The 27,695-nt window shown below is 42.0% G+C and overlaps 1 protein-coding gene and 1 pseudogene across 4 annotated transcripts in view; one reads left to right on the top strand and one right to left on the bottom strand.

Annotated features, from left to right (window-relative positions):
* Positions 1-3,888: 3,888 nt before the first annotated feature.
* Dennd4a (DENN domain containing 4A) overlaps positions 3,889-27,695 on the top strand; it is a 106,864-nt gene continuing 83,057 nt past the window's right edge. For 3 of the 4 annotated variants that reach the window (XM_060384893.1, XM_060384891.1, XM_060384892.1), the window contains exon 1: positions 3,893-4,122. The gene's annotated coding sequence lies outside the window, so the exon portion shown is untranslated. Of the gene's footprint in view, positions 4,123-27,695 lie in introns of all 4 variants that reach the window. The other variant, XM_060384894.1, reaches the window with a different exon arrangement.
* LOC132654985 (small nucleolar RNA SNORA17) lies at positions 23,019-23,129 on the bottom strand (annotated as a pseudogene).

Here is a 27,695-nt window from a genome sequence, read left to right as displayed (position 1 = left end):
AGCCTGTAGACCATTTTCCTAATTAATGAAGAATGGGTTGGACCCAGCCCACTGTGGGTAGAGCCACCCCTGGGCTGGTGGTTCTGGGCTGAGCAAGCAAGCTGAGCAAGCAATGTGGAGCAAGCCAGTAAGCAGCACCCCTCCATGCCTCTGCATCAGCTCTTGCCTCTAGGTTTCTGAGTTCCTGTCCTGACTTCCTTTGATGGTGAACATCGATCTGGAAGTATAAGCTGAATGAACTCTTTCCTCCCCAGCTTGTTTTTTGGTCATGGTGCTTTGTTGCAGCAGTAGAAGCCCTGACTAAGACACCAGTACAGTGCTTGTAATCCCAGTGCTGGAGAAGTGGAAACAGGTGGATGCTTGCCGATAAGCCTCACTTATTTGCAACTCCAGGCTGATGAGAGATCTGCTTCTTTATTTGCTACTTTTTTCTTTTTCGAGACACGGTTTCTCTGTGTGGTCCCGGCTGTTTTGGGCTGGCTTTGTAGACCAGGCTGGCCTTGAACACACAGAGATCCACCTGCCTCTGCCTCCCAAGTACTAGGATTAAAGGCATATGTCATCACATCCAGCAATAAAAATAAACCAACCAAACAAAAACCAAAAACATGGCAAACACCTGAGGAATAACACTTATGGTTGTCATCCTGCCCCCACACACATATGTATGTATACTGGCACACATATATGCCAACTGCACAAACATACAAACATGCAAACACTTGTCTCCACCTCCCCAGTGTTGAGACTACCAGAGCTATGCCACAATTCTAGTTTCCTTTCTATTGCTTCGATAAAATGCTTACCAGAACCAACCCGGGGAGGATAATATTTCCTTTTATACTTCACATCATTGAGGGAAGTCAGGACAGGAACTCAGAAAGAAACCTGGAGGCAGGAACTGAAGCAGAACCACAGGGGAATGCTACTTCTTAGCTTCCTCTTCTTGGTTCACTCAGCTTGCTCCATTAGGCCTAGCACCAGAAGGGGCACTGCCTGGAGAGGGACCCACATCAGCACTAGCCAAGAATATGCCCCATAGTTTTGCCTACAGGCCCATCTGATACAGGCATTTCCCCAGCTGAGAGTCCCTCTCCTTAGAGGACCCTAGCTTTTCTCAAGTGGCCAAACTATCTAGCATCAGCTGCCACGTCCAGTCCTCATTCTTTAATGGTAAGTACTTTAACAACTGCACTATCTCTCCATCCTAGCTTTTGAAACTTTTAATTCTTGCAACTATATCTTTTTGATATTTTAACTAGAACTCTGTAATGTGTAATATATTGCATCTGAGAGTGATTTATACTGCTGACAATATAATATACTAAGAAGCCCTTTATAGGGGAATTGACTGGGTTCATTTCATTACAATCAAACCAAATTAATGGCCAAGTATGTGGCTAATGGAAAAAGAATAGGAGTTACCAACTGAACCTTTAAAATGTTTGTTTGTTTGAAGCAGGGAATATTGCTGAGTGGCTAATGTGCTTGCCTAGCAAGCATCAGTTCCTGGGTTCCATCACTGCATAAACTGGTGTGGTGGCACAAACCTATAAGCCTAGCACTTGGAAGGTGGAGGGCATGAGAACTGTAATGGTTTGACACCAGCTGAGCTACACAGTGGCCTTATCTCAGGAAAAAAAAAAAAAGGGAAAAGGAAAAGATTTTAAGTAGTGTTGTTGAGGTCTAAAGGATACACATATTTAGAGCGTTCACCTTAATAACTTGGACATGCATATGTATAAACCTGTGACCATCAGTGCACTCAAGATAGTGAGCACATCCATCTCCCTCAGAGTTTACTTGTATCCCTTTATGATATGGACTCTAGCAAACCATCGATTGGCAGATAGCCATGCCCTCACACTGGGGATAAAAACATTGTGGACGACATTGGCAGCAGGGAGGAAGGATCCAACCAGGTAGAAAGATTTCAATTTTGTTTGGTCTCCTCAGGCATTGCATGCATGTGGTGGACATAAAATAAAAATAAAGGGAAACTACTTATTAAAATACATTTGGGATTATAGTATCAAAAATTACACATCGGGCAGAAGTGACTAAGACTGACTAACTTGGATTACTGCCTGAAATCAATAAAAAGGAATAAAATATATATAAAACAACATTGATTTGTACGGGCAACTATGCATTATAGAAAAATGCTATATAAAATGCTAACAATAAATGGCATCGAGCCGGGCATGATGGTGCATGCCCTTAATCTCCTCAGTGCTAGGGAGGCCGAGCGAGTTGTGGCTCTGAGTTTGAGGCTAGCCTGGTCTACAGAGCAAGTTCCAGGACAGCCAGGGCTACACAGAGAAACCCTGCATGTGAGGGGGATGGTATCATTTAATAATCTTCAGTGGAATTGGTGTGTTTTCCCCTAACAATATTATGTGATGCCTACACATTCTTCAGCAATCCGAACTATATTTGGTGAACTCAGTGTTGAAGAGGCTCAAGCTTAAGATTTTTAAAAAAACTTTCAATCAGGTTCTCTGGTCCATATGTTGTCTAGAATATAAATATAGATGTCACACTTCAAACATCACTCACTGTTCCCAACCCCCTCGCTTCCTACTTACCATTCAGTGGCTTCAGCTTGCAGTTAGAATAAACACTAGCCTTGTTTCTGTCTTTCTAGGCCCCGTACAACTGGGCCCTCCGTCCCTCTCCAATTTAATGTTAGGCTTCTCCAGGCAAAATACATTTCCCATCAACACAGATCCCACTCATTTCTAGAAGCCAAGCTCCTCCCTATTGCGGGTTCTCTGCACAATCCTTTTGCTTCACTCAGTTCTCCAGGGCCTTTCTCCCATTACCGGCTTCTTCCCTGTACCTCGGATGGACACCTTGACCACTCTGGTTTCAAAAACCACCCTGTTATTTGCTGCCCAGAATGCTTCCTGTAAGCTTTCTGTTTCTTCTCCACGTGTGAAGTGTTTTTGTTGCTGGCTTCTCCCACTGGACTACAGCTCCCTGAAAGCAGACCTTTTCTGGTTCCCGACCGTTGTGCTGGTTTTTCCAACAATGTTGTCTCATGAGTGGAGGTTTAAAATAAAACTGTAATCTCTTAGTAGAAAGGTAAAGCCTGTTTTGCATAGATTAACTTGAACCTAGAGGGATTTTTTTTCTTCCTGCTTTGCCCGTGGAGTAACAGCTAACATTATTCAATACTTTTAGACATACACTGTACTCTTCTGAGTAACCCTGTAGAGGTAATCAACCTTTATTAGCATCATTTTTCAAAGGCAACTTGCCAATAGCCATTAACGGTGGAGCCGTAGTCCGGTGGAAGTAGGCCATATCCAATTAATCAATGTAATGGACACCCCCTTTAGTCAACAATAGCGGTTTTATCAACGCTCTTTTCAGAGAACCCCTCTGAATTCCCCCTTTCCCCTGACCTTCTGTCTCGGGACTGAGAGCTACCGGTGGTTGCTAACCGCTCAGGGGCTTTCCTGCAGAATCCAAGACTTTGGTGGGCGGATCTCAGCTCAGACCGCCGCACCGCGCTCGGGTAAGGCTAGGACTGCAGGCAGTGCCGGGGAGGAAGGAAGAAAGAGGTCGGTTGGCCAGAGCTGGATCCTTGTGAAAGAGGAAGATACAGCGCGCCTCCCTCACACCCGCCGGGGGCACGGAATCTCCCAACCTAAAGGGGAACCACGACGCGTTTCCCCAACTACACCGCGCGTCACCAGGCAGCCCGGCCCCCGGCCCCGCCCACTTGCGGGGGCCCTCGCTCCCCCTCCCCCACGGCCCACTCCCCCAGCCCGGCCCTCTCCCGCCCCTCAGGCCAGGCTCGGCATGTGATTGGTCTCTGTGGCCATAGTCCCCGCCTCCCCGCCGCTTCCGTCACCGCCAAGATGGCGCCGGCCGCGGCGGGTTCGGCGGCTGGTGCTGAGAAAGGAGGCGGAGGCACTGGCGACCGCGCGGGGAGGGGGAGTCCCGTCTGACTGAGACGGCAGGGCGGAGCGCCGGGCCGGGGGGAGGGATGAGCTAAGCGGGCTGCGAGCGCCGCGGCTTTCAGCGCCCCTCGTGTCCCGCCCGCCGCGCGCGAGGGGATCGGACCCCGCGCCTCGGGCTCTTCCCGGTGCTCGCGCGGGGGCCGGCAGGGAGGTGAGTGGCGGGGGCGGCGTCGTGGGCGTCGGCGGCGAAGGGAGCTGTCACGGCCCTGAAGAGGTGACTGGCGGAGCGACGCCGAGCCGGGCGCTGGGACTCGGAGGGCCGCCGGGCGCCCGCAGCTGCTCGGAGGGGCCCGGGCTGTCCCGGAGGATGGCGAGGTGCTGCCGAGGGCGTTCGGGCGCCTCCGTGAGCGGACTCGCGCGGGGCTCGGAAGGGGGTCGCGCCCTCCACCCCGGCCGTTCGGGGCTAGCCTGGAGCTGTCGTTGTCGGGGTGATGGGGCGGGGGGCGAGGGCGGGCGGGCAGGGGATGGGGAGCGAGGTCCCGAGGCTGGAATTTTGACAAGCCCGTTACGTAAGGTGGCTTCCCGGAATCCCACCTGCTCCGGGTTTCAAACCCGCGGCGGGGGCTGCTTTCCCGCGGCTGCTCTGCGCGATGCCGGGCCGGGTTAGGACTCAGGTTCCACGTGAGCCCGGCCAGCGTCCAAGTTGGCCATTTATTTTTTTTCTTTCTGGGTGTGTGTGTGTGTGTGTGTGTGTGTGTGTGTGCGTGTGTGTGTGCGCGCGCAGTTCTTGGTCATCACCACTCCTTTTGAAGTTTAGCTCTTTCTAGAGGGGAAAGTGGGGGGCGAGGTGGGAGGGGGTGAAGGGTCGAAAGAAAAGCTTGTGACCTAGAATTGGGTCGCAGCGATCGCTCTTCATTATGGTGCGTTTAAATGACAGGACGTAAAGGGAAATTTGGCTGTTGCTGCTGCACTGTGCTTTTCATTCAGACGAATGGTTGGTTGGCCTCAGAGCAGAGAGGGTTTTTATTTGTCTTAAAGGACAGTTATTTCTTGTTTGCAAAGCAGGACAGGCATCCGTCAACAGGCTTGTATTTAGTTGAAGGGAAAGTGGGTGTCAGCCTGCCAGAGACAAGGGAGAGAAGAAATTGTGTCACTCTGTGAATATATTATTCTCTTAAGTGTATTAGACATGAATGAAAAGGGTAGCCCCGATGTAAAAGAAACAATATTATATATTACACGATCACAAGCTTTTGTTTAGTGTATGAAGAGCCTTATTCTCTTCTCTGCCTACCCCATACTACCTCCGCTTTCCTTGGGAGAAGGAGGTGGAGACACCTGTAAACATCGTAGCCCAGGTTACACTGAACTATTGTAGTGCGTTTGAGATTATTATAAAAAGGAGTCTCTGGGGCCCCAAGATTGGTTAATAAGTAAGGATTCTTGGGCAAGTTCAATTTATGTTTATAGTAGCTCTGAGATACAGCTTCTGAAAAAAGTAAATAGGATTTCTGATCTATTTGAGCCCTAATTGAACTTAACATAAGATTGTATTTGATTCCTTTTATGGGGAGTTTGTTTTGTTTGGGCGAGACCTAATAATCATTTGAGGCAGCTTTTTATTTTCACAAACTCCCTTTGAACTGCAGCTCCCAGCAAGAGTCTAGAATAACAGACAGTTACCATCATCATTCTATATGTGTTACATAATTCTCTTTTTTTTTCCGAGTGATTAAACACAGACCTACTTTGCTGTGGAATTTTGAAAGAATGTGCTTGTGAGGGAAGTTAATTGATCTTGATACCAGTCTACTATTAGGGATAAAAAAAAAAAAAAGCAAAATTTGCATTTCAAGCTTAGGTGCACAAGTTTACATTTTTGAAGTTTGGTGAAGGAGTAAAACTTTTCTGTCTGTTCAAGAGAGTCAGGAAGCTGGTGCTGGTTTGAGCTCTTCCACAGGAATTACCACCATCTTAAGTAGTTATTGATTCTAAAGTTCCTGGAACTTTTGTCCCATTTCTGACAACTTGAATAACATTTAGTGTAATTAGAAGGTTATCTGAGCGAAGGGACAGAGTACATCATATTAATGTATTCAGGAAATCGTAGACATTATGACAAAGAAGAAAACAATATTTTCTTCCTGTGTGATACTAGATGTTTGTAGACTTTTAAGCCTTCTCTAATGGGAAGCCTACCATCACTAAAGGCAGAGGTGATTGTTATGTTACAGATCTTTCATTCTTGTTTACACTGGCACCTCATAATTGTAAGCAGAAAACATAAGTGACTCCAGCAGGGAGATGAACTTGCTGTTTCTGCATTCTCCCCTGCCAGAGGCTTCTCTTTTCAGGATTTTACCCTTTACTGCCAGAGGTAGAAGAAAGAGATACTAAAGAAAAGTGAATCAACTTTTCCTCCTTTCTCATCTGTTCCCCAATCCCCAGTTGTTTTTGAGACAGGGTTTCTCTGTGTAGCCCTGGCTGTCCCAGAACCCCGTTGGTTTTTTCAGTCAGTAGAATTGGTTTGGTGGGGTGAAGTGGGTCCAGCTATATTTGATTACTGTAAATCATTGATATCACTTTGTAATCTGAAAGAACAGTGTAAAGCTTCATATTTGAGACACTGTTCATCTATACAGAGAGTTACTGTAATAATAAAAGGACTTTTTTTTTTGAGACAGGTCCTTGCTATGTAGCTCATGCTGGCCTACAACTTGAGAGCCTCCTGCCTCAACCACCTGAGTGCTGGGATTATGTCACCATATTCAGCTAAATTACTGTTCTTAGTCATAAAGTGGCATTAAAGGATTAAGAGAAAACATTGAAAATCTAAAGCACTATAGATTGAACAGGAAAACTGCTTTCTTGCTGGAATGTGGTATGTATGCGCAATCACTGTAGCAGAAACAACTGGTTATTTGGGTGAGTTGTCAGTGCCAACTTTGAATTTGTTTTTATGTCTGTGGATGTTTTGCATCTGTGCACATTGACTTTTGGGTTCTTTTTGCTTCCAGCACGAAACTGCTCTGTGTTGACAGTGCCACCTATTGATAGTGAACTCAGTCTTTTCCTCATTACCTCATCAGTTGTTAGGCAACGGCACTGGGATGTTTAAGAGATACCAATATTTTGCTAGTTACTGAGGATACAAAGGTGAATAAAACATGACTTCTGCCCTCCAACCCTGCCTGAGAAGTGTTGTTTGCTTTTGGGGCCAACAGTACATGTGTCCCTGCTTTTCCTTTCTCGCTGTTAATCTACCCCCTCCCACCTCCTGTTTTCATATCTTTTTGTAATTTTCCCAGGGGGAAATTGATTTTTGGGTTCTAGACACCTGTTTCTCAGATATATTTTTGGAACATTTTATTTCATGTTGGAGTGTGTTTATAAGTAAAACCTGAAATACGGAGATCAGAAATTTTATTTTTATTTCTGTGGTAATTTCTATTTGATTAATTAGCCTATGCTTGTTTGCATGGGCTAAAAGTTGGCATCAGATGCCTTCCTTTATTTTTGGGGGATAGGATCTCTCAGTAAACCTAGAGCCCATCAGTTGCCTACACTGTCTGACTACTGAGTTCCCGAGATCAGCCTTTCTCTGCCACCCCCAACACTGGGGACACGGATGTACACCTCTTCCCTCAGTCTTTCATGTGGGTACTGGGGATTCAAACTCCGGTCCTCATGTCTGGGTAGTAGATAGCTGGAGCTACCTCTCCAGTTCTCTTCCAGGTTTTGGAGATAGTTTGTCCCCTGAGCCTTCCAGCTTCTCACCTCCTCTTCCAGATATCTGAGATTATAGACGTGACTGTCATGTCCAACTGTAAGTGTTGTTCTGTAGATGAGACATTTTTCTTCTTGAGAAGTTTTAAAAATAAACACAATTACCAAAATATGTAGTACACACCCACATACCTACATAAATGTTGACTTTTTTTCATTTTTGCCTCAGATATATACTTAATATAAAAGAACTATGTATATCACAATTACCACACTGAATTCTAGAAGAGAATATAGAACTTTACACTTTACATGACGTTAAATTCTTTTTTGTTCCTTCCAGTTTCCTTCCCCTCCATCTTCCATCCTATTATAGAACCCAGACAGTGAATGTTGCATTCTGTAGTGCTTGTTTTCAGACTGGAGCTCATACAAATCAGGCTGAATTCTAACTTGAAAGGAAGCCTGTGTTGGCCTTGAATTCCTGATCCTACTGTCCCTACCTCCCCAAGGCACCCTACACCACCACTTGGCTCTGCTCTGAGTGCTGAGAACAAAGTACAGTGACGTGTCTGAAAAATCCGTCTTGAAAACTAGTGCTTTTAATGTTAACATAAAATTTGCTAAGAAAAAGTATGGATTAGGGCCATACTTTCTTGGTTTGAACCTTTGGGAAAAATTTTAATTATATTTTATGAGAATGAGTGTTTTGCCTACATATTTGTCTATGCACACATGCAAACCTGGTGGCTGCAGAGGCCAGAAGAGGGTGTTGTCTCCCTTGGAACTGGAGTTCCAGACAGTTGTGAGTGCTGGGGACCAAACTCCAGTCCTCTACAAGGGCAACAAGCACTTAGTTTGAATCTTGACTTTACTACTTAATGGTTTATTTATTTGTTTATTTTTTACTTAATGGTTTTATAGTTATTTAAACTATATCCTTAGTGCCCCATCTTATCAAATAGGAGCAATAGAGATGTTCATTTCCTAAGGTTTTTGTACAAAAATAAATAAATGAGTTCATTTACATAAATTTGAAAAAAATACTGGTGGTTTGAATGAGAATGGCCTCCTAGATGCTCATATTCGAAGACTTGATCTACACTTGGTAGAACTGTTGGGGAAGACTCAGGAGGTGTGGCCCTGCTGGAGGAGGTGTGTTGCTGGTTCTCAAAACCCTGCGCCATTCCTTGTTAGTACTTGTGGATCAGATGTAAGCTCTCACTTATTATTCCAGTACCATGCCTGCCTGCTGCCATGCATCCTTTCATGATGATCATGGTCTTGATAGCACTCTGAAACTGTGAGACCCTAACTAAATGCTTTCTTTTTACTTTGCCATTGTCATGACAATAGAACAGTAATTAAGACAAACCATGTCATCGAGGTGTATTGGCACACACCTTTAATCCCAGCACTAGGGAGAAAGAGGCGATCAGATCTCCGTGAGTTCAAGGCCATTTTGATCTACACAGTGAGTTCTAGGACAGATAGAGCTACATAAAAAAGAAAAAAAGTATACCATGTCTGCATGTCTGGCACTCCTTCTCTTCTTGTCTTCAAATACTAGTAAATTTAAGTAGATATGCTAGTGCTGTGTCCTGGTAGACAGCCATTGAATTCTCTTTATTTTACCCTATCTATTGATATCTTAGGTCCAGTTGATTTATTTTTATTGCTATGTAGGTCCCATTGAATGAATGCTGTACTGACAATTATCATTTCTTCTAGTAATGCTTCTGGTATTAACAATGCCTCAGTAATATTCCTTTATTTCTTAAAGCATCCTGTGGGTCATGACCCCTTTGGGGGTCAAATGACCCTTTCACAGAGGTTGCATATCAGATATTCACATTACAACTCACATTACATGATTCAGAACAGTATCAAAATTATAGTTATGAAGTAGCAATGAAAAAAATTTTATGTTTGGGGGTTATAACATGAAGAACTGTATTACAGGGCTGTGAACCACTAACTTAAAGGAAGGTTGAGAACCACTGTCTTAAAAGCAACATGCCAGAGTTTTTTTCTGGTCATAGACCTGATTGTGAAATTGCTGAGTCCTAGGATACAAGTACTTTTCCCTTTATAAATTATTTATAGGATTTTGACAACCAATGTGTATTTCTGTTTCTGTGTATCCTTTCCAGGCATTGTTAGATTTTGGATTTTGCTAGTCTGCTTGATAGCATTTCTTTCTTTTTTTTTTTTTTTTTGTCTTGTGTTTCTTTATCTTTTTAATATTCTTGTTGTTGGCCATCTCCAGTAATTTCTGTGTACATATCCATTGCATATTTTCTTTTCTTAAAAAAAGATTTGTTGGTGTGTCTGCGTGAGAATATGTGAAAGTGTGTGAGGGAGTACGACTGTTGGAAAACTCAGGTCAGAAGAGGTTCTTAGGCGTCCATTTCTGACACTCTGTGCTGGGTTCTTTGGGACAGGGTCTCTTCCTGGACCTGGGAAGTGTCTTTTCTCGGCTTTCTTGTTTCTGCCCCGCTGCCTCTGAGGTTGCAGGCAGGCATGGGATGCCTGGCTTGTTATGTGGCTCTAGGATCTTGACTCTGGCCCTCACGGTTGTGCAGCAAGGACTCTGCTGAACCGTCTCCCCAGCCCCTCTTTACATATTTTCTGCTTGGCTTTTTTCTTACTTATTTGAAAAAGATTGCTTTACTTATTTTAGAATATTTTCAGGATATTTACAAATGTTAAAGAGGCCTATTTTTTCCCTTTCCTTTTTTCTTTTTGTTGTTTCTAACTTCTTGGTACAGTTAGCGTGAATTAAGATCATGATGCCTTATCTAACTTTGTCATTTTTCTCCTCAAAGTCTTATCCAAACTACACTTATGTACTTACATAAAGTTTTGCTTTTATTTCGTTGTGTTTCAGAGGTGCCATTGACTTCATAATCAAGGAAGAGGCTCTTAGTAATCATGCACAAGTCCTTCCTATATTTCACTCTATTTTTTTATATTCACTCATTCACTTAAATCTCTATTTATCTAGGTACATGTACCCCAGGCTACCAAACTGTGTGTGTGTGTTTGTGTGTATTTGTGGTTACGTGCATATGCCCAAATATGAAGGTCAGTGGACAACTTGGCTAGAGTTAGTTCTGTCTTTCTACCTATGGTTCCAAAGAAGTTAAACTCTGGTCTTCAGGTGTGGTGGTAGGAGCCTTTGTCTACAGAACAATCTTTGTGTTCATTAAATAATTTTGAATCAGAAACTTCCATAGCATCCTTATTCCAGTGCTTCCCTTTACAAACTATTTCCTTCCTTCTTACTTGTTTTCTTGTTTTCAGTTTTGTTCTTGAAATTCACCTTTTCAGAATTGCCAGAATGAGCTGGGCACAGTGGCTCACACCTGTAATCCCACTCTAGGAGGCAGAGGCAGGCAGATCTCTGTGAGTTCTAGGCAAGTCTGGTCTTCAAAGAGAGTCCAGGACAGCCAAGGCTAACAGAGAAACCTTGTCTCAAAAAACAAAACAAAACAAACAAAACCCAAAATTGCCAGAATGGTATGTCTAAAACACCAATTGAAAAGTCCTTACTGACTCTATTGTCAACTCCTTACCATGTCATTAAAATTCTCCATGATTTGGTTTTTGTTTGTCTCTCTAATCTTAACTCTTATAATTTCTACTTTCCATTTCTACTCCAGCCTTATAGCACTCTTCTTGAAGTTTCCTTGAATATATGTGTTATTTCTGGAGTGTTGCATTGCTGCTGTGAGCCTTCTGCCTGGAATGCTGCTGTTCCTCTCTTCCCTTTATTCTGTCTAGCTAGGGTCTTTATATCCTTTAAGAACCAGGGATGGGATGGTGGCTGCCGCAATACACACTGCTAATCCCAGCACTTGGGAGGCAGAGGCAGATGAATCTCTGAGTTCAAGACCAGCTTGAACCAGGACAGCCAGGGATACACAGAGAAACCCTGTCTCAAAAAACAAACAAACAAACAAACAAACAAACAAAAGAGGGAGCTGGAGAGTTGGCTCAGCAGTTAAGAATACAAGCTGCTCTTGCAGAAGCACCAGCTTCAACTCCCAGCACCCACATAGCAGTTTACAACCATCTGTAACTCCAGTCCCAGTAGAACTAACACTTTCTTCTGCTATATATGCAAAACATGAATACACATAAAATAATTTTAAAAAAATTAAAAAAAAGAATCAGGGCATTATTATTTTCTTCAGAAAGTCTTTTCTGATCTGGGTTATTGAGTCTCTCCTGAAATAATCTATAAGTACTGGAGCTTGAGTTGTGTCTCAAGCTCCAGAGGAGTTACTCTGAGAATTTGTAGAGGGGCAGAAAGATGGCACAGTGGGTGAAAGGTGCTTTCTGTCTAGAAGGTTGTCTCTTGACCTCCACATGTGTACTGTGACACACATGCACACGCAGAAGATAAATAAATGTAATTTAAAAAAGAATTTGTTGAGTCAATTATTGTAGTTTGAGAGGGTATACCAAGTAGTTGTTTGGCTAAGGATCAGTGGGTGTAGGATTGAAACCTGGTTTTGCTCCTGTTTCTTAGTATCCCAGTTTCCTCTCATGTAAAACTGGGGAAAAGGTACATTTATAAAGTTGTGACACTTAAATTTGCTAATACAAATAAAATATTTGAAACAATATCTGGTACTCAGTGAATAATTTATTCAAACTATTGTTGACTTTAGAGTATTTTAATTCATGTGTTGGTTTCCCTCATTAGGCTTAGAATCAGTGAGTGAAAGAGCACACCAAGGAAATGTGGATCTTAAAGTGAAAGATAACATTTCTAACCTTTCAGGATATCTTGAAAACTTGAGTCTTAAGTCTATTTTCTTTTTCTCTCCTGAGACAGTTTCTCTATGTACCTTTGACTGTCTTGGACTTGCTCTGTAGACCAGGCTGTCCTTGAACTCACGGAGATTTGCCTCCCGAGTGCTGGGGTTACAGATGTTTGCCACAGTGCCCGGCCTTAAGTCCATATTTTCTAGCAATTACATTTGGCATCTTGCCACATATGTGAAACTGACTTTGATGGTAATTAGCATTTCTTAATTATACTACTTAATTCATTGCTGATTTAAAATTCGGCATGCTTTGCTTAGTTCTAGTAGAACTCTAGGAATACCATTTTCTTTTAAGCATCACTTAGTCTGTTTGGCATTTAACCAACTTTTCCAGATATGGATTAAGGTGTGAGGAGGCCAAACAAAGGGGTGAAATATGGGTGAAAACATTATACTTCTGAGACAAACATATACCCTTACTATTTGGTATACCCTCACTATTAGTTTTAAAATAAGTTATCAGAATATTGGATAATTCCAATCAGATGTAATTTCCATAAGTACTGTCCAGAGGTAATATAAGACATTAAAAATATAGAATTCCCTGTCTTCTTCCATTAGTGCAAATGATGAAGACGTTTACTTACAATTATTTTTTATTTCAGAATCTGTTTTTTTTTCCACCTTAAACTTACCATCCCTTATTTTGTTTTTGAATACCAAACCCATCTGTATAATCTTGGCAAATTGATAAAAGTCCTGTTTGTTTTATTTTTATCTCTGAGCTTGTTGCTAAATGTGTAAGTTTTTCTGTCTCACTGTTTCAGATTATATGAGTAAGTTTGACTTCTTTTGAGCAAAGGAACAGTGCAAAATTACTCTTCAGTGTCTACTTGAAAATTGTTGCTAGAGAAACTAGATTTTTTTTCCCTAAAAGGTCTTTAATTGCTAAAGAAAGATTCTAACAAACTATTATCAAATTAATATGGAAATGTCTTGTGTTAGAAGCTAATACCATATAATGATTGAAGTGTTGGGAACTGCTTTTTTTAATCAGGCCATTGTCTTAGTATTGAGTATTTTAGTTGAAGACTCTAAAGTAACATGTTTTTAAGAGAATGGGTATAGATGAATGGGGAAAAGTGGTTACATTTTGGTTTGTGAGATAGAGCTGGCTCTTTTCAACAGAAAAGTTTACCCTAACCCCATTTTAAGTCAAGATTATATTTAAGTGATACTATTCTTCTGTAAAAAAATAAGTTAGTATGGTGACATATACCAGCACAGTGGAGGCTGAGGCTTGAAGATGAAGACCAGCCTGGTCTATGTAATGACGCACAGTCCGAATAATTAAAAAAAAAACAAAACTTTTTTTTTGTTCAAATAAACACTAAGATATTTCCTATCCCTTCATCTTTCAATTTTTTTCTGGATGTCAGAACGTTGTAATAGTATTCTATTCAAATACGTATTTTTTAAATGTAGTATTGGGGATTGAGCTGGACTTCTTAGGCAAGTATGTCATTATTGAGCTGCATCCCCAGCTTTGTAATAGTATTTATTCATGTTGCTGTGTTGGCAATAATTATACTGAAGTTGGATCCCTGGGTTGTTTGAACCTGTTCTCATTGATTAATATTTTTCATTCTTTTAGGCTAAGGGGTGGTTGAAGTTTCTTGTTTCATGGATATTAAAAAAAAAAAAGACTTTCCTTTTTCTGATTAATTGCTATTTTAGTATTTCTTGACTTTTTAAAAAAGAGGCAGAGTGTCAATATATAACTCTGACTGAACTAAAGATTCCCTCTGTAGACAAAGCTGTTTTAATCTTTCTGCCTCACCTTCCTCATGATTGCTGGGATTATAGGAGTAAGATACACTTTTTTTTTGTTTTGTTTTGAGGGTTGTTGTTTGATCAACTTCCTTTTGTTTATAGGCAATAGAAACCAAATTTAGCCTAATTTACTCCAAATGGGAATTAGTTGTAAGGATACTAGGGATTTCGTGGCATCTGATGATAGTAGAACAGTCAGCCCTCCTGAAAGAGCATGAGATCAGGACACTCCAAAGTAGTCAGGCAGCATTTGTCTCCGTGCCCTGACTACATGCCTCCCTCGCTCCCTACTTGTTCACTTCATTTTTGTCTCTCTGCATGTTGTCTTTCACCACTGTGTTTGGATAGACATGACTTCTAAGTCGTTTGTTGTTTTGAGATAAGGTTTCCCTATGTAACTTGGCTGGCCTGGGAAGAGATTGGCCTCGTGGTCGCAGACCTCCACCTGCCTCTGCCTCCCAGTGTTTGGATTAAAGCCTGTCTTCTGATTCTAAATTCTTGTATTGTGTCATGATTCTGTGCTCTCATTCTAAACCAGTATAGAGGAATTGTAATATGAAGCAAGTATTCTCTGTTCTAGTCAGCTCTGGCAGATGAAACCAAAGTTTCACTGAACTTGACTTTCAGCTCTAGTTTTGTGAAAAAGGTTAGGACATACAGCTTCCTAAAGACATGTGTATACAATGAATAGATGTTCTAAAAGCTAGTGATTACAAAAGGGTACTAGATGATGAAAAATAAAAATAATTTTAAGTGAAATTTAAAAAAAAACACCTCTCTTTACATAATACTGAAGAACTTTAATTCTTTCCCTCCCAATTCGTAGGTGATTACTATGAAAACCATGAGCATTTCTTCCTTTTTCAGGTGAAACCACTGGAGGTAGAGGTACCATTTTAGCTTCTGTGTATAGAATTTGTAGTTCAACTCAGTCTGTGAATACCTGTATATTAATATATATATTGTCTTTAATGTATTAACTTGTGAAAAGCAGCTCTGAGTTGTAGTCTTGCTGTATAGTTAAAATTGGCCTTAGACTTGTTATGTAACCCAAGCTAGCCTCCACATTAGATTCCTCCTTAGTGGTGTCCCACTATGTCTGGCCTTAATAACATTACAATATTCCTTATTTAACAAGCATTTACTTACTGCCTGTGTAATGCCAAGGGTTGTGCTAAAACAAGGATTTACAGAGTGAAGATGTATTATTGTTTACTTTTAGAGAATTCATATTCTGGTGAAGAGGAGATGTTCAAAGAGCTCCTTATAGTATTAGTGTGATAATCATATACAGTGTGTGTGTAGTATACTCTTAAAGCTCAAGACTAGAAAATAGCAGTCTTTCCTAGGGAAAGCACAGGCCAGGACTTATTTGACTAGAGCTGAGCTTTTGACATCAGTGTTCAGGTGGGAGGAGCTTAATTTGAATAGGCAAAGGTACCATGAGCTATGCAAATGGTAACTCTGTACAGCGAAACTTAAGTGAAGTTTTACACCATTTAACTTAATGAAGCTGAAATTAAACACTGTTTTCAAGCCTGCCCTTCACATGTCAATAATTATGGCCCTTTTGAAAGGATAGCTGTAGATTTTGGAATACTCAGACCATTTGTTCTTTAGCTTTATGCCTCTATCTATCTATCTATCTATCTATCTATCTATCTATCTATCTATCTGGTTTTCTTTTTTTTTATTATTATTATTAATTACACTTTATTCATTTTGTATCCCCCCATAAGCCCCTCCCTCCTCCCCTCCCGATCCCACCCTTCCTCCCTTTTCTGCATGCATGCCCCTCCCCAAGTCCACTGATAGGGGAGGTCTTCCTCTTTCTCATCTTAGACTATCAGTTCTCATCAGAAGTGGCTGCATTGTCATCTTCTGTGGCCTGATAAGGCTGCTCCCCCCTCGGGGGGAGTAATCAATGAGCAGGCCAATCAGACTATGTCAGAGGTAGTCCCTCTTCCCATTACTATGTAACCCACTTGGACCCTGAACTGCCATGGGCTACATCTGTGCAGGGGTTCTAGGTTATCTCCATGAATAGTCCTTGGTTGGAGTATGAGTCTCTGGGAAGTTCCCTGTGTTCAAATTTTCTTGTTCTGTTGCTCTCCTTGTGGAGTTCCTGTCCTCTCCAGCTCTTGCTATTTCCCACTTCTTACATAAAATTCCATTCATTCTGCCCGACAGTTGGCCATCAGGCTCAGCATCTGCTTTGATAATCTGCAGGGCAGAGGCTTTCAGAGGCCCTCTGTGGCAGGTTCCTAGGTTGTTTTCTGTTTTCTTCTGGCTTTCAGAGGCCCTCTGTAGCAAGTTCCTAGGTTGTTTCCTGTTTTCTTCTTCTTCTGGTGTCCATCCTCTTTGCCTTTCAGGATGGGGATTGAGCATTTTAGTTAGGGTCCTCTCTTTTGCTTAGTGTGTTTAGATGTACCGATTATAGTGGGTTTATCCTATGTTGTATGTTTATATGAGTGAGTATATACCGTGTGTGTCTTTTTGCTTCTGGGACAATTCACTCAGGATGATCCTTTCCAGGATGATGATCCCACCATTTACCTGCAAATTTCATGATTTCCTTATTTTTCATTGCTGAGTAATACTCCATTGTATAGATGTACCACAATTTCTGCATCCATTCTTCAGTTGAGGGGCATCTGGGCTGTTTCCAGCTTCTGGCTATTACAAATAAAGCTGTTACAAACATGGTTGAGCAAATGTCCTTTTTGTGTACTTGAGCCTCTTTTGGATATATGCCTAGGAGTGGTATGGCTGGATCTTGAGGAAGCGCTAGTTGTCTGAGAAAGCGCTGGTTTGATTTCCAGAGTGGCTGTACAAGTTTACATTCCCACCAGCAGTGGAGGAGGGTTCCCCTTTCTCCACAACCTCTCCAGCATGTGTTGTCAATTGAGTTTTTGATCTTGGCCATTCTGATGGGTGTAAGGTGAAATCTCAGGGTTGCTTTGATTTGCATTTCCCTAATGGCTAATGAGGTTGAGCATTTCTTTAAATGCTTCTCTGCCATTCGATATTCCTCTACAGAGAGTTCTCTGTTTAGCTCTGTTCCCCACTTTTTAAGTGGATTACTTGGTTTGCTGCTTTTCAGCTTCTTTAGTTCTTTATATACACTGGATATGAGTCCTCTGTCAGATAAAGGGTTGGTGAAGATTCTTTCCCAATCTGTAGGTAGTCGCTTTGTTTTGATGACAGTGTCCTTTGCTTTACAGAAGCTTTTCAGTTTCATGAGGTCCCATTTATTGATTGTTGCTCTTAGAGCTTGTGCTGTTGGTGTTCTGTTCAGGAATTTTTCTCCTGTGCCAATGAGTTCTAGGGTATTCTCCACTTTTTTTTCTAGCTGATTTAATGTTTCTGGTTTTATGTTGAGGTCTTTGATCCACTTGGACTTCAGTTTTGTGCAGGGTGATAAGTATGGATCTATTTTCATTTTTCTACATGTGGACATCCAGTTGGACCAGCACCATTTGTTGAAGATGCTATCTTTTTTCCATTGTATGGTTTTGGCATCTTTCTCAAAAATTAGGTGTCCATAAGTGTGTGGGTTTATTTCTGGGTCTTCTGTTCGGTTCCATTGATCCACTGTTCTCTTTCTATGCCAGTACCATGTGCAGGGGTGGTTCAATATACAGAAATCATCAATGTGATCCACCATATAAACAAACTGAAAGAAAAAAAAAACACATGATAATCTCCCTAGATGCTGAAAAAGCATTTGACAAAATCCAACATCCATTCATGTTTAAAGTATTGGAGAGATCAGGGATACAAGGCACATATCTAAACATAGTAAAGGCGATATACAACAAGCCTATAGCCAACATCAAACTGAACGGAGAGAACTTAAAGCAATCCCACTGAAATCAGGGACAAGACAAGGCTGCCCACTCTCTCCATATCTCTTCAACATAGTGCTGGAAGTCCTTGCTAGAGCAATAAGACAGTTGAAGGAGATCAAGGGGATACAGATTGGAAAGGAAGAAGTCAAATTATCATTATTTGCAGATGATATGATAGTATACGTGAGTGACCCCAAAAACTCTGCCAGGGAACTCCTACAGCTGATAAACACCTTCAGCAAAGTGGCCGGATACAAAATTAACTAAAAAAAAAAAAAAAAAAAAAATCAGTAGCCCTCCTGTATACAAAAGACAAAAGGGCTGAGAAAAAAATTAGGGAAACAACACCCTTCACAATAGCCACAAATGACATAAAGTACCTTGGTGTAACCCTAACCAAGCAAGTCAAAGACTTGTATGAAAAAAATTTCAAGTCTCTGAAGAAAGAAATAGAAGAAGATATGAGAAGATAGAAAGATCTCCCCATGCTCATGGCTTGGCAGGATTAACATAGTAAAAATGTCCATCTTACCAAAAGCAATCTACAGATTTAATGCAATTCCCATCAAATTGCCAACACAATTCTTTACAGACCTGGAAAGAAAAATTCTCAACTTCCTATGGAATAACAAGAAACCCAGAATTGCTAAAACAATCCTCTACAATAAAAGATCTTCTGGAAGTATCTCCATTCCTGATCTCAAGCTGTACTATAGAGCAAGTTATCTAACTATCTTTGAGAGAGGATTTTTCTGTCCTAGAACTTGCTCTGCCTTCTGAGTGCCAGGATTAAAGGCGTGTGCTACCACCTCTTGGCCTGCTTTATACCATTTTTGAGAATAAGATGTCATTGATCAACTTCCTTTTAGATTTTTTTTAACTTTTTATTAGTTCTTTGTGAAGTTCACATCATGTACCCTAATCCCACTCATCTTCCCCTCCCCTCATACCTGCCCTCTACCTTTGTAACCTCCCCTGCAATAGAGAAAAAAATAATCTCATTGTGGAAAGTATACCGTGTATCCTTTTTCCACACTTCTTTCCTTGCACATGGTCATTGCATTGACTTATTGGTCTAGTATGAGGCCTCTGGATTCTGCTACTCTTAGCAATACTGGAACTTCATGAGGACTCCTTTCGGATATCTTCTTGTTGTCCTATGTCATGGATATCCTGTAGTTTTGGATCTGTAGATCTAGCCCCTTCATACACTACAGCAGTTCATAGACGGGGAAGGGGTTGGGTGGGCCAACTCAAAGTCCTGGATCTGGGCCTGAGAGTTATCTGAGCTGGTTAGCCCACCTCTTCTCCCACTCTCATGCCCTTAGGGCTGGTTGCGCACACACGCACACGCACACGCACACACACACACACACACACACACACCCTCCTCCAATCTACCCTGCTGCCCAGGCCAGGTGCAGGACCTGCTTTCACCAGTGTTAGAGCTATTGAGGGTCATGGCCAGTTCTCCCACTCTCGTGACCTGGGGTCAGCTCTTCCCCATTTGTCATAAATGGCAAAGGAGGAAGGCATCTCTCCCTCATCTGTGCCCAACAGACAAGAGGCAGGACTAGCTCTCTCACACTCACACTCTTAGGACCAGCTCACCAGCAAACCTCATATCCAGGGCTACCTCTACTGTGGTGCCCAGGTGAGGGTCAGGGCCTGCTCTCCTGAGTGCTGGAGCAGGTGAAGGGCAGGGCCTGCTCTCCTGCTGTCATGATCCCAGGCTCTGGACTCCAGCCTGCTGCAGGTGGTGAGGGGCGAGGATAGCTCTCCCTTGTCCATGCCACAGAACAGGAGATTAGTGGTAGAGCCAGGTCTCCCACCTTGTATCCTGGGGCCTGCTCACCTACAACTGCCAAAATGTGTGATCCACTCTCCTAAGTATTGCAGCTGGCTAGGGGTGGGGTCAGGTCTCCTGCTCACATGCCCCCAGGGCAAGCTCTTCCACAATGCCCAGGTGAGGGTTAGGGCCAATTCTGCACAGCCCTCAGACTTTAACATGTCCTCAGGCAGAGCCCAGAGAAGGGATGTCTGCCTGGCCTTTGGTGGTAACACATTCAGGCTGTTTCACAGACCCAGACCCAGACATGACCACTGGTGGTAGTACAGGCCAGGACCCTACTGGTCCCTGGTGGCATCACCAACTACTCATGTCATGCTGTTCCTCACTCCAGTTCTGGCTCTTTATCATAAACACATCCTTATATTTCTCTTTCTCTGGAATTTCTCCATGACTTGCTTCTCTTAGAGGCAACAGAAGTCCTCTGAATGTCTGGGGTCATCTCAGGAGTGGTCTTAGAAGTGCTGTGCTCCACTCATGCATTATGGCACCAGTCAGAGGTCATGTCAGGCATGGCCTGTCCACCCCCCAAGTTTCACCCCTCCAGACCTTCATGGCATCTAACTGGTGTTTGTCTCAGGGTACCTCCCTGTCCGTGCATCATGCCTTTCCTATCTGGTCAACATCTTGAGCTTGCTTCTCACCTGGCCCAGCTGAGTGATCCTATGTAAAGGTTGTCAGTCTCTACGCTCACTCTTGCCTGGGGCCCTCAGTCCCATGCAGGGTTCTTCCAGTTTCCCAGTTTGCTTCCAGTCCTGGTAGCCATTGGGGCTGCTCAGTGCCTTACTGGTGGTCTCAGGCTAGCTCTCTGTCCAAACCCCCTGGTGCCAGACTGGTGGTCATGTCAGGCTCACTTTTTTCCTCAATTACTTATTATTTTTTTATTATTACAATTTATTCACTTTGTATTCCAGCTGTAGCCCTCCCCCCTTTGTCCCTTCCCAATTCCTCCCTCCCTCTTCTCCTTCCATGCCCCTCCCTTAGTCCACTGATAGGGGATGTCCTCCTTCCCTTCCATCTAACCCTAGCCTATCAGGTCTCATCAGGACTGGCTGCATTGTCTTCCTCTGTGGCCTGGTAAGGCTGCACTCCCCCCAGGGGGAGGTATTCAAAGAGCCAGCCACTGAGTTCATGTCAAAGTCCCTGCTCCCTTTACTAGGCAACCCACTTGGAGACTGAGCTACTATGGGTGACATCTGAGCTAGGGGTCTAGGTTATCTCCATGCATGGTCCTTGGTTGGAGTATCAATCTTTGCAAAGACCCCTGGGCCCAGATTTTTTGGTCCTGTTGTTCTCCTTGTGGTGCTTCTGTCCCCTCCAGGTCTTTCTATTCCCCCTTCTTTTATAAGATTCTCTGCACCCTGCCCAAAGTATGGCCATGAATCTCAGCATCTGTTTCCATACCCTGCTTGGTAGTCTTTCAGAGGCCCTCTGTGGTAGGCTCCTGTCCTGTTCCCTATTTTCTCCTGCTTCCAATGTCTGTCCCATTTGCTTTCTGAGTGAGTATTGAGCAGCTTTTGTAGGGTCCTCCTTCTTGTTTAGCTTTTTTAGGTGTACAGATTTTAGTATGTTTATCCTAAATTATATGACTAATACCCATTTATAAGTGAGTATATACCATGTGTGTCTTTCTGCTTCTGGGTCACCTCACTCAGGATGATCTTTTTTAGTTCCCACCATTTGCCTGTAAATGTCATGATTTCCTTGTTTTTAATTGCTGAGTAGTATTCCATTGTGTAAATGTACCACAATTTCTGTATCCATTCCTCTGTTGAGGAACATCTGGGTTGTTTCCAGATTCTGGCTATTATGAATAAAGCTGCTTCGAATATGGTTGAGCAAATGTCCTTGTTGTATACTTGAGCATCTTTTGGATATATGCCTAGGAGTGGTATAGCTGGATCTTGAGGAGCAAGATCCTCAAGAAGCACTATTCCTAATTGTCTGAGAAAGCGCTGGTTTGATTTCCAGAGTGGTTGTACAAGTTTACATTCCCACCAGCAATGGAGGAGGGTTCCCCTTTCTCCACAGCCTCTCTAGCATGTGTTGTCACTTGAGTTTTTGATCTTAGCCATTCTGATGGGTTTAAGGTGAAATCTCAGGGTCATTTTGATTTGCATTTCCCTGATGACTAAGGTCATTGAGCATTTCTTCAAATGTTTCTCTGCTATTCGATATTCCTCTATTGAGAATTCTGTTTAGCTCTATACCCCATTTTAAATTGGATTACTTGATTTGTTGGATATTAGCCCTCTGTCAGATATTGGGTTGGTGAAGATCCTTTCCCAGGCTGTCGTTTTGTTCTAATGACAGTGTCCTTTGCTTTATAGAAGCTTTTCCGTTACATGAGATCCCATACATTGATTGTTGATCTAGAGCCTGTGCTGTTGGTGTTCTGTTCAAGAAGTTATCTCCTGTGCTAATGAGTTCAAGGCTCCTCCCCACTTTTTCTTCTAACGGGTTTAATGTGTCTAGTTTTATATTGAGGCCTTTGATTCACTTGGACTTTAGTTTTGTTCAGGGTGATGAATATGGGTGTATTTTCATTTTTTTCTACATGTAGATATCCAGTTAGAGTAACACCATTTGTTGAAGATGCAGTGTTTTTTCTATTGTATGCTTTTGGCTTCTTCGTAAAAAATCAGGTATCTGTAGGTGTGTGGGTTTATTTCTGGGTCTTCTGTTCGATTCCATTGATCTACATTCTGTTTCTATGCCAGTACCATGCAGTTTTTGTTTTTTTTTTTATTACTGTTGCCCTGTGGATATCAGAAGATGGAAAGATCTCCCATGCTCATGGATTGGTAGGATTAACATTGTGAAAATGGCCATCCTGCCAAAAGCAATCTACAGATTCAATGCAATTCCCATCAAAATACCAACAGAATTCTTTACAGAACTTGAAAGAACAGTTCTCAATTTCGTATGGAAAAACAACAAACAAAAAAAACCCAGAATTGCTAAAACAATCCTGTACAATAAGAGAGCTTCTGGAGGTGTCTCTATCCCTGATCTCAAGCTGTACTACAGAGCAACAGTAATAAATGGTCAGAGTTACTTCTTTTCAGGGAGTGTTAGGCTACTAATCACTCAGATGTTCATAGGTCAGAACACTCAGCATAGACATAGCCTCTCCTCTCTGATACACAGATGACACAGCAGCCATACCTGCAATGCTTCTAGGCTCTGGGGTTTTAATTCTGTTATCAGAATCTTCTAGTAGTTGGTTCCTTTTACAGTTATGTTTCCTGTTTGTACATACACCTTCATAGAGTGGGAACTAGACTAAAAATGAGAGAACTTATAAAATTTATAGAAAGCATAGTTCCTATCAAAGTAAAAACTTGAAGAAAAGTAATGGTGTAAATGATTTTTACCTACTGAAAATAATATATACCTAGAGGTAACTCTAAAATGAACTTCAAAACTGAACATTTATAATATTAGAGAAAAGATCATATACAAGTTTTTGTTTTGTTTTAAATATTCCTACAGTAACCTCTTGAATACTGGGTTTACAGGTGTGTACTACCATAACGGTCCCATATGATATTATTTTATATCATTTTTCCTTGCTGTTATAACTACCATTATGCAAAAATCCACAGAAGAATGATTTGTGTTTCACTACTCTGGGCAGTTAATGAACACCTATACTTCCTTTATGCACGCATTCATGATTCCTACTCCACCCTATGACAAATAACCAAACAAAATGGACCCCTTCCCCCCAAAAAGCTCAGATTTACTAATTTGAGAAGTGACACTAAGGAGAGAAGGGAAGTAAGAGGGCAGCTTTGTGGTAATGAGGGGTAGGGTGTGTGTGTGGGGGTGTGTGTTTCAGCATGAAGTTCATAGAGCAGACTCAAATATACCATCATTGTCATCCAGGTCAGAAATTGTGGCTTTTTCTTCCCCACCACAAAATTAAAAACTACTTGCCTTCTTTCAGCTTAATCCTTAAAATGTGCTTTGCCACCTTCTCTACATTATATGAATTATAGTTAAGTATACTTTGCTTGCTTGCTTGCTTGCTTTCTTGGTTTTTGAGATAGGGTTTCTCTTTGAATTGACAGCTGATTTGGAATGTGCAGTGATCTCTTGCCTTTGCCTCCTTGAGTACCGAAATGAGAGGCATGTGCTGCCATGCTCAGCTTCAAATAGCCTTCTGACATTGCTTAGGACAGAGGTGATGAACAGAGAAAAGGGAACGTAATAGGACTTTGGTTTGTTTTTCGTTTTGTGTACACTGTCTTGCCATGTCTTAGCTCATGATGCCTCTTTCTTTTCAGACCTCTCAAGTCTGAACTGTTTCTTCTCATTTCTGTCTTCTGGATTAGACTCATCACTTCTTGTGTTGCTCATTTACTTTTCTGACTTGTTTACTTATCTCCTGTAAGGTGGCCCTGCCATTTTGTCTTTGTGCTGTCATTGCCTGCCACAGTTTGTCACATGGCAGAAGTATCTAATGTTCAGAATCTTCGTAGCCAGTCTTGATAAGACCTGATAAGCTAGGGTCAGATGGAAGGGAAGGAGGACCTCCCCTATCAGTGGACTTGGAAAGGGGCAGGGAGGAGATGAGGGAGGGAGGGTGGGATTGGGAAAGAATGAGGAAGGGGACTACAGCTGGGATACAAAGTGAATAAACTGTAATTAATATAAAAAATAAAAATTAAAAAAAGTCTTCCTTGTAAGCAGTAGTCAGCTTTGGTCAGCTGAAGCAAGAGATAGTTTGTTAGCAGGAGATTAGTTGTTTTACAGAAATGACTGCAAGAGTGGAGAGCTACATGTTGGGCAGGGAGGGGGGAAGCCTCAGAGCTAGACCATAACTAAATTGAAAAGCCAAAGTATCCTTTCCCATTGGTGCCACTGTTGTCACTGGGGATAGTGTGCCACTGATTTAAGAAATGGGTATGTATTTGACTTAAAAACAGTAGAAATTGTTTTCATAGTTCTGCCTGTCCAGAATCATGGTCAAGTTACGGTGGGAGAGTCTTCTCATGGGTGACTGACTGCCAAGTCATATGCATACATGACCCAAAGGATCCTAAGAATGGGTTCTAACCTGTTTTGTTTGTAGTGCTGACTCTAGATTTAAATTCTGCATGAGTGCATTGAATTGACCACGCAGTGTGCCTGTTCCTGGAGTATGGCAAACAAGTAACTGGCCTTGTGATTGGTCAAGTTTCTGTGACTGGTTCTAGAGGCTACTTTCTTTCCACGTGCATATGTCAGATTATCTAAGTAGAGGGAGGTGCTAGCTTAGGTCTGGACATTTGTCCATTTCAGTAGCCATCTCCTTAGAGCGTAAGAGCCAGAGCCATGTATGATACCTGATCTCTAAGCCTTTTCCTCCTCAGGCATAATGCTGCTCAAATCCGAATTAGTACAAAGCCATAAAATAAGCAGAGGCTAAGCAAAATCAGCACCACTGTGATTTTTCAAGCACGCTCCTTGGTGTCTATTTAAGGGATATTACTTGCCTCTGCAGGTAGTGCCAGAGCAGCAGCTTTGGTTTAACTGGCAGTCTGACACTGGATGAACAGGGGCTTGAGCTCTATTCAGATGATTCTAGATCAAGCAGCTGCTATGTTAGGAAAATAAGTCATTTTATCCATTTCTAAGCTGGCATACCTGGCGAATAAAAAGTTTTACAATAACCATTTTAGGAAACTGATACTGTCCAAGTTGAACATGCGTATAGCCATGTGATTTTTGTTCTTGTTTTCTCCAAGTATATTTACATGTCAAGGGACACATGCAATAATTTCTATCCAACTTTCTAATCATGCTGGCCTAATACTGGAAAGAAACCAGATGTCTCCTAACAAAAGAGTAGATAAATAAAGCTATTCACAATTGTTTTAAAATTGTCATTAAGATGAAAAATTATACAGAAATGGAAGTGAACAACCTACATAGAACAAGTGTGGCTGATTCTCAAAAACAATGTAACCCCTCTCCTTTCCTACCCCCCCAGCATAGACTATGTAAGTTGTTCCATATTTTACTTTTATAATGTTACAAAGAGAGAAATTTAGCATTAGCATTCAAGATGGTGGTTCTTCAGAGAAATGGAGGGGCTTTCTGTTCCTGGTAATACTCCATTCTTGACACTGGAGGTATTTATAATGCATAGTGAGGATTCTTGCAGTTGTATTTTCTTTATGTCTGTTACACTTTAATTAAAAATAATCAGAATGGGCCTGGAGAGATGGTTCGGGGGTTAAGAGCACTTGTTCTTGCAGAGGACTCTCGTTTGTCCCCAGCACCTCCCATGGTGGCTTACAAGCCTGCCTCACTCCCATCTGAGGAAATCTAGTGTCTGCTTCTGACTTGTAGCACCAGGCATACATTTGGGGCATGCACATACATACATCAAGACACTAATACACATAAATAAAAAAGTCAAAACAGTAACAACAGGCCTGTGTGGACTAAACTGGGAGGTGAGGCGAGCTATGCCCCTCAGGTTGTGAATTGTGTTTTATTTATACATCCCTATGTATTTTAGGAAGAGGTTGTTAGCATTGATTAACTTCTCTCGAGTGGTTCATGACTCCTAAAAGGTTAAGAGCCCACATCACGTATCCATAAAAACATGCATATACATAAAAGTTGTTATTTTATACATCTTATTGTGGATAATAGATTGTCACCATGACACAGAACTTGGCTGCTAAGAACAGACCCTCTATTTTTTATCCCATCTCTTCATACTTTCTCAGAATTACTTTAAAAAAATCTTTTAGGTTTATTTTACTAAAAAGTGAACAGAATTAAGGGAGGTATGCCAATAACAACCCCTCAGGAGAGGGAGAAAATGAGGCTGAAGCCCAGAGGGAAGATGACTGAAAAAGCAATCCCGAGGGTCTGGGGAGACGGCTCCACGTCACGAGCCAGTCTCCACTCTGCTTCCCTGCCTCTTCCCGGGAGAGCTCCTCCAAGGATGACTTCCTTCCTTACTCCTATGGTCTTCATCTCACCCCAGTTGGATTTGCTTCCTGGTAGCACTTGAGTGAAATTACCCTGCTCAAGTGTGTTGTGACTGGACCTTTGCTAATTCCAGGGGCTAAGTGCCTGTGAGGGTGGAAGTGGGCTACGTGCTCACGTGTAGAGGGCTAGTTTAATGAGGGTCCTCCTTCCACGTAGACCTCTGCCTGTGCGGGGACTCTGCTTTATGTGTTTTCAGCTCTTTGTTTCCTGCATATTCCTTATCTTCTGCTCCCAGGTACTCATTATAACATGTTCATGAGGGCATCCTAAAATATCTTTGGAAAGCATGGTGTATTTTGGATGTACATGTGCCTTTAATTTATGTCAGTGCTGTTTTGCTACGGATTTCCTTCTGTTTTTTTACTGTTTTTACTCAACACTAAAGTTTCATGTTTCTACATTTCTACTTCATAGTTTTTGCCTGCTGCATGGTCTTCAGTATTTGCCATATGTTGAAATTGTCCCTTTAATTATGGCTATCATGGTTTGCATGTTTATCCAGCTAACAAATACTGAATGCTGTTTGTCAGGCACTGCTGTCAGTGGTGTACAGCAGGGAACGGCCAAAACTCAGAGAACTTTTACAGTTTTGTGCAAAGAAAGAGAACTAAAAACAACTTCAGTAAATAAAACATATAGTATGCTGGATATTATATTATACATTGTACGTATACATACATATGTATACATACATGCATATATATTTATGTTATGCTAGAGAGCAAAAATGCTAAAACGAGAAAGTTAAGGA

Source organism: Meriones unguiculatus, chromosome 6 (assembly GCF_030254825.1).
Source record: "Meriones unguiculatus strain TT.TT164.6M chromosome 6, Bangor_MerUng_6.1, whole genome shotgun sequence".
Classification (NCBI taxonomy): Eukaryota; Metazoa; Chordata; class Mammalia; order Rodentia; family Muridae; genus Meriones; species Meriones unguiculatus.
Note: the sequence above shows the minus strand (reverse complement) of the source record. Positions and strands in the feature narration are given on the sequence as shown.